Below are 13,949 nucleotides of genomic sequence, written 5' to 3'. Positions count from 1 at the left end.
GAAAACCCCATGATAACTACAGGCAGACCTGTAAATACCAGGGTTTACTGCCAGCCCATTGGGTATATTTAGTAACCAGGGAGTACCCCGTTACAAGTAATTATGCTGGTACTGTATCAGGAAGTTATGTCAGAAACGGGAAATCAATTAAACAACATTGCTGGGAAAGCATTACCATAATGTTCCCGTTTATAATTATAGTTTGTAAAGTTCCAATAAAAGAGTTTATTGTGTAACTCACAGGTTCTTCCAGAATATAAGAACAACACATTTATATCGCAGAGACTCGTGCATCATAACATGCACAATATGGTTGTAGCAAAACAATGCATTGCTGATCCTTCTGTCCACAAAGGGGTTAATCTGAGTTTAACTTCTATAAAGCCTTAGGCGTGTAATATAGTCCTCGCTGCTGTGCGGGCACACGTTTAGTTGCTAGGGTCAAGCGGTGACGCGCACGGTTTAGGGGCGTTACTCTGACGTCACAGCGTTAGGCCGCGCTGTAATTGGTTCGCTGCGTGGCAGCAGCGCGAACATACAATTTTATTGTATTTTTCCTGGTCGGCCGTGCGTACGCACGCCTGAAGTATAGCAACTGCAGACTCATACCCCGCAATTATAATTGATGCGCATGCGCACGGTAGCGCATGCGCGAGGACTATATTACACGCCTTAGACTGCTCCTCTGATCCCTGATGTATAAATATAAAAGATTGCGGGGAATAAAAAGTGCTAAAAAACCTGCAAGATATTATTATTATTTCTCCCTACCTGCCTTATAAATACCAATATCACATGTGATCCGTGTGTTCCAGAGTATTTTACTACAGAACATTGTACAGGCGCCGGCCACAGGAAACATTGTATCCACCAAGAGACACAATCCTGTTATTGTGGTAACAGGAAAGCAGCATTAGCAGACACAGTGGGATGTGCCGGGTGATACTTTGCTGCTGTAAATACTTCTTCACCTGGGGGAAGTCACAGAGTTCATCACACTCTTCTTAATATCATTGTTATGTCCCAGTGTTTGCTCTGCAGTGTTCGCATCTGCAGGGCCACAGGCACCTATTCCAGAGCCCAGGACTCGAGTTTCCACTGGGCAAACCCCACAGTGTTGGCAGCCATGCATGACTCCCGATCTCTCACATCCTCATATCTCGCCCCACCTCTCTACCTCTCTCTCTCTCCCCCACCTCTCTTCCTCTCTCTCCTTTTCCCTAACCTCTTGCCCTCGCTCTCCCTCTCTCTCAAACCCCACCTCTCTCTCTCACCCCCATCTCTCTACAGTACCTCTCTCATTTTCCCCAACCTCTTGCCCTCTCCCTCCCTTTCTCACCCCCACCTCTCTACCTCTCTCTCATCTCCACTCTCTTCCTCTCTCTCCTTTGCCCCAACTTCTTGCCCTATCTCTCCCTCTCCATCACCCCCACCTCTCTCCCTCTCTCCCGCCCTAACATCTCTCTCCCTCCTCTCTCTCCCTCTCTCACCCCCATCTCTCTCTCTCCCCCACCTCTCTTCCTCTCTCTCCTTTTCCCTAAACTCTTGCCCCTCGCTCTCCCTCTCTCTCAAACCCCACCTCTCTCTCTCACCCCCATCTCTCTACAGTACCTCTCTCATTTTCCCCAACCTCTTGCCTTCTCCCTCCCTTTCTCACCCCCACCTCTCTACCTCTCTCTCATCTCCACTCTCTTCCTCTCTCTCCTTTGCCCCAACTTCTTGCCCTATCTCTCCCTCTCCATCACCCCCACCTCTCTCCCTCTCTCCCGCCCTAACCTCTCTCTCCCTCCTCTCTCTCCCTCTCTCGCCCCCATCTCTCTCTTGATCCCACCTCTTTCCCTCCTCTCTATCTCTCTCTATCTCCCTCACCTACACCTCTCTTCCTCTTTCACCCCCCACCTCTCTCCCTCTCGTCTTGATCTCACTCTCTATCTCTCTCCCTTCCATCTCTCTATTTGTAAGGACATGTTGGGATAAGGATGGAGGAAACACTTGACTTGATTCCACCAAACATAAATTCTGCGAAGGGATGCAAAGTGTCCCTGTAACTATAAGGGGTCCGTAGGCTAAGGGGGGTACCCAGTGTCATGGGATATCAGAACTTTTAACACCTTAAAATTCGGATCATTTGATTGAGCAAAGCGAGAGATAAAATAAATTGGGGTTTATTTACACAAGGTGTAGTGTGCCACTAAAAGAATAAAATTATTTTCTGCAAATCTGAGGTGCCCTGGATCTTCTACTTACTTTGATATACTCAGAAATAATACCAAAGGTTATTTCCTGAACCACAGAGCACTGGTACCTCAAACGCAAGTATATTGCTGATATTACAACATTTAAGGTGTGCAGGACTAAACCTTTCACTTATTTACACGAGGAACATACACAGCTTGATTAACAAAATAATACGAATTAACACTTACTGGGAAGGGGCAAAACGAAATAAAATGTTCCCGGAATGAAATTCCCAGAAACAAAGTCTCTTGGCACCAATTCCCAGGAGCGGGGTTGGTGCGCAAACAGAGCCACAAAATAGTCTTTGGCTAGTGGCGCTGCTCGTTATAACTTTTTCTCTGCCAAAGAGACTCTGTTCTTTTTCCCCATAACCGATAATGAGTTCAGAAGTATCCTCACAGAATCACCCGCTTTACCCTCTGGCTGGCAGGCATCACCAGGGTGGCAGAAATCTGCCCCAGGCCCTGATGCCTCTGGCCAGGAGAAAGGCTGCAACAGTTGGGTTCTCGACTGAGTGACACCCTGATGCCCCGCTAGTGTAATGGAGTGGGCTCTCTGCAATACTTGCTGCCTACACTCCCCGGGTACCACTAGCCATCATCTACCTGTCCAGACTCTGTCTAACTCGCTAGACAGAGATTTACATAGAAAGAGAGAGAGAGATTTACATAGAAAGAGAGAGAAAGATTTACATAGAAAGAGAGAGAAATATTTACATAGAAAGAGAGAGAGATTTACATAGAAAGAGAGAGAGAGATTTACATAGAAAGAGAGAGAGATTTACATAGAAAGAGAGAGAGAGATAGAGATAGAGAGAGAGAGAGAGAGAGAGATTTACATACAGTAGAAAGAGAGAGAGAGAGAGAGAGAGAGAGAGATTTACATAGAAAGAGAGACAGAGATTTACATAGAAAGAGAGAGAGAGATTTACATAGAAGAGAGAGAGAGAGAGAGAGAGAGAGAGAGAGAGAGAGAGAGAGAGAGAGAGAGAGAGAGAGAGAGAGAGAGAGAGAGAGAGAGAGAGAGAGAGAGAGAGACAGAGAGAGAGAGAGAGAGAGAGAGAGAGAGAGATTAACATTTACAGTAATTATGTTAATATCAGAAATTTATTTCAAAAGGCTGAAATCAATTAGTCTTAAACAACAGTGCTGGGAAAGCATTACCATAATGTTCACAGTTTATAATAATAAATTGTAAAGTTCCAATAAAGGAGTTTATTGTGTAACTCACAGGTTCTTACAGAATATAAGAACAACACATTTATATCGCAGAGACTCGAGCATCCAAACATGCACAATATGCTTGTAGCAAAACAATGCATTGCTGATCCTTCTGTCCACAAAGGCGTTAATCTGAGTTTAGCTTCTATAAAGCCTTAGACTGCTCCTCTGATCCCCGATGTATAAATGTAAAACATTGCGGGGAATACTGTAAAAGGTGCTACAGTATAAAACTGCACTATATTATAATAATCTCGCCACACTTTTTATTTGTAATGTGAATATCACATGTGATCCATGAGCTCCAGAATATTTTACTGCAGAATTTTGTACAGGTGCCAGCCAAGAGAATCATTGTATCCACCATAATTCATGTAATCTGTATAATTCAAGTCAAAGATATTTTTCTGTAGATTTCTGGGCAATCAGTCACTTTGGAGCTTCATGAATCAGTCCATAAGTCCCTTATACAGGAGTGTTGGGGGCAGTACCAGCAGTTGAGCTCATATGAAGTTGTTGTGGGAAAGTGGTTAAGATATGACTCTTAAATTCACAAACCTGGGAGTAGTTTAACCAGCCACAATCCCTCTATGTGATGTTGGAAAGTAATACTAATATTAAGGATCATGCAGATACAGCCAGACTTATTTTCTCGGTGTCCCTACATGGGTTGCCCCTGCATCAGCAGTTGAAGTTATGCCCGCTGAATGTCGCTCGAGATCCTCCTCCAGCTTAGTCTTTGACCGCTGGTGGTCGGTAGTCCATATCCTTCAAACCGGGTTACGATTCTGGGATGGTCCCAGGTCTGGTACCAACCTGACCGTCTGTCTATCTTCGCGTGGTGGCACTAAACATCCTGGTCACTTGATGCGGGACATTTACATGCATAGGAGATACCGGCATCCATAACGTGGCCTGTATCTCGGGAAGCAGGAGGGTCCCCGGGCCAGAAATCAACGCGGTTCTGCTCTGGACACCCCTTGCTCACGTACGCTAGTAATCAAATTAGAATTCAAATATGTGGTAAGCACCAATACACAGCCCAACCCCCATTCCCCTACATAAAAACATTATTTATTTATTTTAACACACAGTTAATAACATCGGCCGGTGAGTGGTCCCAATAGGTGTCCGGGGGTCCTCAGGTGGTCCCTGTGAGTGTCTAGTTTGGCTTCATGGGTGTCTGGGGGCCCTCAGGTGGTCCCCGCGGGTGTCTGTGGGCCCTTGAGTTGTCCACGAGAGTGTCCGTAGGCCTCCAGGTGGTCAAGGTGAAAGAATAGGAGTACAGGTGGTCATCATGGGGGTCCAGGGGCCCCACAAGAGGACCCCAGGTGGTCCTTGTGGTTTTCTGGGGGTCCATGGGTTGGCCCCATGTGTGTCTGTGGCCCTCGTGTGGTCCCTGTGGGTGTCCGGGGCTCCAACAGGGGTCCCCAGGTGGTCCCCGAAGGTGTACGTGGGTCCTCGTGTGGCCCCCGTTGGCGACCGGAGGGCCTCGGTTGGTCCCCGTGGGTCCCCGCTGGCCTGCGGTACCATTCCTGTTATAAAATTAAATTAAAGAAATAAAACCACTAGCCAATCAATAAAATAAATATGGCTGTGTAAGTAATATCACTATTGTTATCACCATTGCCTTTTATTATCACCGTTGCCCCATTAGCATCTGTGTAATTTCTCACACCCTGGGATTGTATGACTGAATGTATGTATACTTATACCTTTGTTTTTATTCAATTGATCAGTATCTATTTTCTATCTGATTCTGCGCTCCCCTTTCTTCCTTTTCACCCACTTCCATGAAGATCCTATTGGGTTGAGCAGCACAAATTGACTCCATCATACTGCACTAATATGTGGGTGCATGTAAGGCTCCTCTTTTACGTGATATAACCCATTTTTTTTACTTTATCAGAGAGAGGGCCTTAGTTTTTCCTTCATCATGTGTTATGTATGTATAGTATCACACATACATGTGTAGTGTATGTATAATATCACACAGACATGTGTAGTGTATGTATAATATCACACAGACATGTGTAGTGTATGTATAATATCAAAATGATCCTCACTGTGGGAGCCCTTGTGTACCAATGGGCCATTCCCTAAAACATCCTGGTATTATGCAGGGGTAATGTACATTACTTAGGGCTGCTCTGCAGGTCCCTCGCCATGGTGGTTGACACATTTCTCAGTCGCTCTCTGGTCCCTGACAGTGATGGGGTTAATTCATTTCTAAATGATGCTCAGGTCTCAGAAAGATGGTTATTGTGACATATTGCATTAAATAGCCCAAGGTTTGTTCCCTCTGTGTCTCCTCCCTTCCCTCGCCCTTGTCCTGTCCACTCCCTTCCCTCGCCCTTGTCCTGTCCCACTTACTTCCCTCTTCCTTGTCCTGTCCCCTCCCGTCTCCGAGCTCAGGGTATAAATTCCAGTGTGTGACAGTCCTGGGGACTCAGACACAGCTCCAGAGATCAACATGACTCCAACCACTGGCTCCCTTCTTCTGGTGCTCGTTCTTTGCTCTGTGGGCACCTGGGAAGCAGTTAATGCAAGTAAGTAACACAGCAGGAAGATATAGGAGGGAGGGGGGTGACTAACACTTCAGGAAGCTATGGGAGGGAGGAGAGTAATGTCACGAGAGACCTGGTATTTATACCTTTTAACCGGGATCATAACATTGAGCAAAGCAAGGAGGTAAAATAAATTGTCATTTATTCCATAGAAACAGACGTACACACAGTCGATGTTACAATACACAAGAGAAAACACACTTACTGGGGATCTGGGCTAAAAACGAACCTTTCCTAGCTCAAATAGTCCCTATTTCCAGATGAGGTTTAATACAGATAAATGTAAGGTTATGCATTTGGGATGCAAGAATAAAAAGGCAACTTACAAATTAAATGGGGATAAATTGGGGGAATCCTTGATGGAGAAGAATTTAGAAGTGCTTGTAGACAGCAGTCTTAGCAATAGTGCCCAAAGTCATGCAGTAGCTGCAAAAGCAAGCAAGATCTTATCTTGCATCAAACGGGCAATGGATGGGAAACAAACATAATTATGATCCTTTACAACGCATTAGTAAGACTACACCTTGAATATGGAGTTCAATTTTGGGCACCACTTCTTAGAAAATACATTATGGAACTAGAGAGAGTGCAGAGAAGAGCCACCAAATGTATAAAGGGGATGGACGATCTAACTTATGAGGAGAGGCTAGCTAAATTAGATTTATTTACATTAGAAAATAAGTGTCTAAGAGGGGATATGATATCTATATACAAATGTATTCGGGGACAATACAAGGAGCTTTCAAATGAACTATTCATCCCATGGGCAGTACAAAGGACTCTGGGCATCCCTTTAGGTTGGAGGAAAGGAGATTTCACCAGCAACAAAGAAAAGGTTTCTTTACAGTAAGGGCAGTTAAAATGTGGAATTCATTAACCATGGAGACTGTGATGGCAGATACAATAGATTTGTTCAAATAAAGGTTGGACATCTTTTTAAAAAGGAAAGGTATACAGGGATATACCAAATAAGTAAACATGGGAAGAATGTTGAGCCAGGGATTAATCTGAATGTCACTTCTTGGAGTCAGGAAGGAATTTATTTTCCCCTTATGAGATAGCATGGGATGATATGACTCTGAGGGTTTTTTGTTTGCCTTCCTCTGGATCAATACGTAAGTAGAGATTTAGGATAAAGTATATGTTGTCTAAATTTAGCATAGGTTGAACTTGATGGACCTACGTCTTTTTTCAACCTCATCTACTATGTAACTATGTAACCCAACCCCCAGTCACTGAAAATCCCACTCTAACCCCCAGTCACTGAGACTCCCACTCTAACCCCCAGTCACTGAGACTCCCACTCTAACCCCCAGTCACTGAGACTCCCACTCTAACCCCCAGTCACTGAGACTCCCACTCTAACCCCCAGTCACTGACACTCCCACTCTAACCTCCAGTCACTGACACTCCCACTCTAACCTCCAGTCACTGACACTCCCACTCTAACCCCCAGTCACTGAGACCCCCACTCTAACCTCCCGTTACTGAGACTCCCACCTCAACTCCCAGTTACTGATACTTCTCCCCATCCCCCAGTCACTGAGACTCCCACTGCAACCCCAGTCAATGAAACATCCCACTCCAACCCCGAGTTACTGAGACTCCCACTTAAACCCTCAGTCACTTACACTCCCACTTCAACCCCCAGTCACTGACACTCCCACTCCAACCACTAGTCACTGACACTCCCACTCCAACACCCAGACACTAATAACTCCCACTCAAACCCCCAGTCACTGAGACTCTCATCCCAAATTATAGTGACACCCACTCACTTCATTGTCGCACTCTTTCAGTGACCTTCCTCTCTTACACTCCACCTCTCCCTCTTTCACCCCACCTCTTGTCCCTCTCTTAAACCCCACCTCTCCCCCTCCTTCTCTTGTCCCACCTCTCCCCCTCCCTCTCTTGTCCCACCTCTCCCCCTCCCTCTCTTGTCCCACCTATCCTTCTCCCATTCTTACCCCCACCTCTCCCCCTCCCTCTCTTACCCCCACCTCTCCCCCTCCCCCTCTTACCCCCACCTCTCCCCCTCCCTCTCTTACCCCTACCTCTCGTCCTCCCTCTCTTACCCCCACCTCTTCCCCTCCCTCTCGTACCCCCATCTCTCCCCCTCCCTCTCTTGTCCCACCTATCCTCCTCCCATTCTTACCCCCACCTCTCCCCCTCCCTCTCTTACCCCCACCTCTCCCCCTCCCCCTCTTACCCCCACCTCTCCCCCTCCCTCTCTTACCCCTACCTCTCCCCCTCCCTCTCTTACCCCCACCTCTCCCCCTCCCTCTCTTACCCCCACCTCTCCCCCTCCCTCTCTTACCCCCACCTCTCCCCCTCCCTCTCTTACCCCCACCTCTCCCCCTCCCTCTCTTACCCCCACCTCTCCCCCTCCCTCTCTTACCCCCACCTCTCCTTCTCCCTCTCTTACCTCCACCTCTCCTTCTCCCTCCCATTCACCCCCTCTTTTTCTTACCCCCACCTCTCCCCCTCCCTCTTTTAACACTCCACCACTTTTCCTCCCTCTCCCAATCCCACCTTTCCCCTCCCTCTCTTACCCCTCCTCTCGTCCTCCCTCTCAGTGACATACACCCCATCAGCGACCTTCCTCTCTTACCCCCACCTCTCCCCCTTCCTCTCTTACCCCCACCTCTCCCACTTCCTCTCTTACCCCCACCTCTCCTCCTCCCTCTCTTACCCCCACCTCTCCCCTCTCTCTCTTACACCCCCACCACTCCCCTCCTCCCTTACAGCCACATCTCTCCCTCCCTCTCTTACACCCCCACCTCTCACCTCCCTCTCTAACACCCCCAAACTCCCCAACCTCTCTAACACCCCCATGGCCTATGCTCACAGAGAGGGAACAATAAATCAGAAGTGGGGCAGTTAAAAACAGGAGTCCCCTTAGTGTACAACACAATACAGAAATACCCCATGCTACATGACCTTCATAGTGGTCATGTCGTAACGTGGCTGCATAGTGGTCATGCCGTGACGTGGCTGCATAGTGGTCATGCCGTGACGTGGCTTCATAGTGGTCATGTCATGGCGTGGCTGCATAGTGGTCATGTCGTGGCGTGGCTGCATAGTGGTCATGTCGTGGCGTGGCTGCATAGTGGTCATGTCGTGGCGTGGCTGCATAGTGGTCATGTCATGGCGTGGCTGCATAGTGGTCATGTCATGTCGTGGCTGCATAGTGGTCATGTCGTGGCGTGGCTGCATAGTGGTCATGTCGTGGTGTGGCTGCATAGTGGTCATGTCGTGGCTTATAAAGCTTTGGCCAAAGGGTTTAACTAAATGACCCTTTCTCATGAGAATACAGACATTTAAGTATTTAACTCTGTATTTTTTAGCATTGCGTATTTTTCTATTTTGTTGTATACATTTGGTCACGCCCAATACATTGTGAAAAATGGTAACAGACATTATTGTCCCTCAATTATCTCCACATTCACAACACTGTGTTCTGTGTGTAAAGGTGTTCCCCCCCAATCGCATATCGGGGCCATTACTGGGTGTATGTGGTGCATACCTGCTGGCAACAGGAGGGCCGAGCGTCCGCGGTAACGCTGGGACTTGCTGGATCAGGCTTCTGGGGTTCATACCCCACATTATACTTAGCAGTGCAGCGCCTTCGTCTGCCGTAGGCCCAGGGATATGGAGGCGATCTCCCACGTAGAACTATAACACCCCCCCTGATAAGATCACACATCAGGCCGGAGGTATATTGCAAAACAGGAACGGGTTTATTATCACTCTTCTCTCGGTAGTTACAGGTACTCGACAGTCGTCTGCCGGATCACAGTCTTATCTTTCCCGGTATCACGGGAGATAGTCCCTGGACAGTCACTACGGGCCTAGGGCCACTGCAGCCGTCCTAGCTCTTACCCACCTCCCTTGCGGAGGCAGAGGTATAGTCACTCTACTCCTCCCGGAGGGAAGAGCACATGGGAAGGCCCCAATCTCAGGCTCCCAGTCATGACCTGCCTTCCTCAGGGGGAAGGACGAACGCACTAACTTTAGGGCGGACCTGCCCTTAAGTACAGCCAGGGGCGGGCAGCTACAATGCATGTACGACCTACAGCTGTCACTCAAACGCCTTACCTAGGTGAAGGGTAAAATCCCGAAATAACTACTGGCAGACCTGTGAATACCAGGGTTTACTGCCAGCCCATCAGGTAAAATTAGTAGCCAGGGGGTACCCCGCTACACCTGTATTCTCAGAGTAACAATGCAATAAGATACGGTTTCCAGGTGACCGTTTCTTTGTAGTATTTATGTGAGATAATAATAACATACTGTATGAAAAACACTCTCAAGTTACCTGAGAATCCGTCTGCTGCTTTACCTATCGTTAGATTCACATTAGTGATATGTATTATTCTTTAACAGTACCCACAGCACTCGCTTACATGGGAAGATCGGATAAATATGTGAAAGGTCACAATTAGCCTATTAGTTTTCTTATATAAAACTGCTAGTGCCGCTTATTACCTGGTGTGAAAGAGCTTATGGCGGGGTGAGATAGAAGGGGCCTTATTCTGACATACTTTAGTGCTGATAAATATCTCAATTTTTCAACATTTTGTGTTGCAGAGAAACCTGGCATGTGCCCAGTGGTGAATACCCTTCTACCATGTCATCACCCATATCCTCCTGCGCAGTGCCACCATGACAGCCAATGTCCTCACCAACAGAAATGCTGCGACTATGGCTGTATATGGATGTGCGTTGACCCCGTGACACACGGATAACACAGCAACAAAGTAATTATAACTCATCAGGAACACGTTTCTGGGACTTTGTGCACTAACCCGTCTTATGCTGTCATACAAACAGGCAAAACACGAACATGCCTCGTACGTACCGCACGTGTTAATAAGAAAAGTTGCAAGTCAGGGGTCAAAGTGCCTTAAAAAGTGGTGGTACTATGTTCTAAACTTCGGACCTCAGGAAAGGAATAACAAGGGGATAGAATATTCATGGACAGGTTTAATATTTGGACCTCAACTTGCTTTCAAGAGATAACTTTGCCTACACTGACTGCTAAATAAGAACAAAAAGTGTATATGAAGAACATGTGCCAGTTGTTGTCAACTGGTGGTGTACTAGGTGTGCTAGGTGTACTAGGTGCACTAGGTGCGCTAGGTGCGCTAGGTGTGCTAGGTGTGCTAGGTGTACTAGGTTTGCTAGGTGTGCTAGGTTTACTAGGTGTACTAGGTGTGCTAGGTGTACTAGGTGTACTAGGTGTACTAGGTTTGCTAGGTGTGCTAGGTGTACTAGGTGTGCTAAGTGTACTAGGTGTGCTAGGTGTGCTAGGTGTACTAGGTGTACTAGGTGTTCTAGGTTTACTAGGTGTGCTAGGTGTGCTAGGTGTGCTAGGTTTACTAGGTGTACTAGGTGTGCTAGGTGTACTAGGTGTGCTAGGTGTACTAGGTGTGCTAGGTGTACTAGGTGTACTAGGTGTGCTAGGTGTACTAGGTGTACTAGGTGTACTAGGTGTGCTAGGTGTACTAGGTGTGCTAAGTGTACTAGGTGTGCTAGGTGTGCTAGGTGTACTAGGTGTACTAGGTGTTCTAGGTTTACTAGGTGTGCTAGGTGTGCTAGGTGTGCTAGGTTTACTAGGTGTACTAGGTGTGCTAGGTGTACTAGGTGTGCTAGGTGTACTAGGTGTGCTAGGTGTACTAGGTGTACTAGGTGTGCTAGGTGTGCTTGGTGGGAGTGTATGAGAGTCTAATGCTAATTTTAGTCATTTAAATATACTTATCATATCCAAATGAGCATATCTCCCGGATATCTCTGATGCGTTGAGTTTGCCATCTCTCCATGTATTGTATAAATGTGTTTTTAGCAGTATATATGTCACTTGGTACTTTAGTAAAATAGGATTCCTTCCTGCAGACCCTATATTTCAGGGTGCGGGAGTAAAGCCAGCTTTAGGTAAGACATGAATTAACATTGGGTTATTTGAAGCGAACGCAATGAAAGTGCTAAATTATCCTGACGTTCAGCCTATGCAAATGAGATAAACAATGGTCGTTATTTCTGCGTATAATTAGCTCTGTGGAAATGCATTGAAATCACAGAATATAACGCCTGTTACTATGTTAGGCAGCCCTATGTTATTTGCCCTGATTTAATGAAGCTTATTGAATCTGGGGCTGAGCCTTCAAAGCCCCCTCTTTCTTTCTGCCTCTGTTCCTCATTGTCCCTTTATAGACTTGGTCTTTTCTCTCCCACATCACACACTTCTCTCTTGCCCACTCTTCCCTGTCTCTCCTGCGCTGGCGAGATGAGAACCCGCGAGTTGCAGCCGCGATGTGGTTATCGGAGATACCTGAATTGCTTGATATATCCAAAAATGCGATTTTGAGCATTTGTTGAGCTCCCGCACGGTTTGTCTAAGCGGGGGAGATGCCGATCGGGGACGGGCACTTCCCGAGCGAGTTTGGCACGATATCGGAGCTTTGTGAAGAGCTACATATGCAAACTCGTTGGAGAAGTGCTCAAAATGCTCGATGAGTTACTTATGGAAGTTTAGTGAATAGTCCCCTATGGCTGTCAGCGGAAGTGCTTTAAGGCTGGAGCTGTCAATGCATTAATAACACACGGACACTGCAAGGACAAAGCAATTATAAGTCATAAAGAACACGTTTCTGAAACGTTGGGTACTATCACGTCTTATGCTCTAATACAAAGAGGCCAAACATGAACATGTATTGTGTTTTATTGCATTTCTAGTATATGTTACTAAAAGAAGCTGTAAGTCAGTGATCAATTAGTGGTCCTGTGTTCTAACAAATCTACACTTTGGACCTCATATCATTTTTTAAAGATGATAGAAAATATATAGAACACTGTCGGTTTAATATTGGGACCTCAACGTATTCAAGCTATATCTTTGCATAGAGTACACTGACAATGCTATATAAGAAAATAAAGTGTATATGAAGAAAATGTGCCAATTTTAGTCAGATTGTGGTTAGAAATTAATATAAGTGAGATATAGGGCAGTTTCAGGGCAAATAACATTATTTTGTATCCTGTATCACTTTGTGCCAATATGGTTCATGGTCTTTTGTCCAATTGTGTCTCTATGGGCCAAATATTGTAGTTTTTCAGAGGGAGTCGTTAGGGAAGATTTGCAAGATGCAAATAATATAAAGGGAAATACCCCAATATGGGGGAGATTCACTAAGATCTGATAAGGGGTATCGGGGTACGATCCTGTGTTATCTGCAATGCAAGTTAAGCCTGAATTTCATTACGCAAAATAACACAATATTTTCTACATTTCTAGGTATAAAACCTGCCGAAGCCGCTGTCAGAGGGAAGTGAGGAACATCCCACACAACGCAGCCCGTTCCCATGGAAGTGACGTAATTAGCGGAAGCCTCTGAAGGTCGGAGTCCCTGATGGGATCTGATAGCGGCGGTGGGAAACCCCAGCAGGGAATACAAGTAACCCCCTTTCCCTGTCAGAGAGGCCTGTGACACAGTGTAACGCAGCGCATTGCAGGCCCCTCGTGCAGGAAATGGGAGTATTCTTGTGTTACATTACTTCCTGGATATTATTTTGGTTTGTTTCTCAGCCTGTGGGGTCATTGCTTGGGGATTGGAATCTGTTCTGTGCATATTATTCTGTCTGTAGATGCGGCTGCATTTAATAAAGACACTTTGTAATCACTCAGACCTGTCTCCTGCTGGAATTTGTCATCTCAGAACTGTGGAGGTTTTTTTTTTTTTATAACTTGTATTTTATTGGTGTGTAAATACATGATATACATGAAAAACATATCCAATACATGGTAAACAGGGTAGCATATATTACATAATGATGTAGGTATAACATATTTAATGAGCCCACGCGGTTTTTCGAGCCCTACTCAGCCGCGTAGGTAAAGATCTTATTTTAGGTGATGTGTATCCAT

General features: G+C 46.2%; 1 long non-coding RNA gene across 1 annotated transcript; it reads left to right on the top strand.

Moving 5' to 3' along the window:
• The first annotated feature begins 5,914 nt into the window (after positions 1-5,914).
• LOC142491893 (uncharacterized) lies at positions 5,915-13,668 on the top strand. Its single transcript, XR_012800571.1, has 3 exons — positions 5,915-6,007; positions 10,616-10,785; positions 13,320-13,668. It is a non-coding gene; the product is annotated as an uncharacterized LOC142491893 (long non-coding RNA).
• Positions 13,669-13,949: the final 281 nt, after the last annotated feature.

Source organism: Ascaphus truei, chromosome 4 (genome assembly GCF_040206685.1).
Source record: "Ascaphus truei isolate aAscTru1 chromosome 4, aAscTru1.hap1, whole genome shotgun sequence".
Classification (NCBI taxonomy): domain Eukaryota; kingdom Metazoa; phylum Chordata; class Amphibia; order Anura; family Ascaphidae; genus Ascaphus; species Ascaphus truei.
Note: the sequence above shows the minus strand (reverse complement) of the source record. Positions and strands in the feature narration are given on the sequence as shown.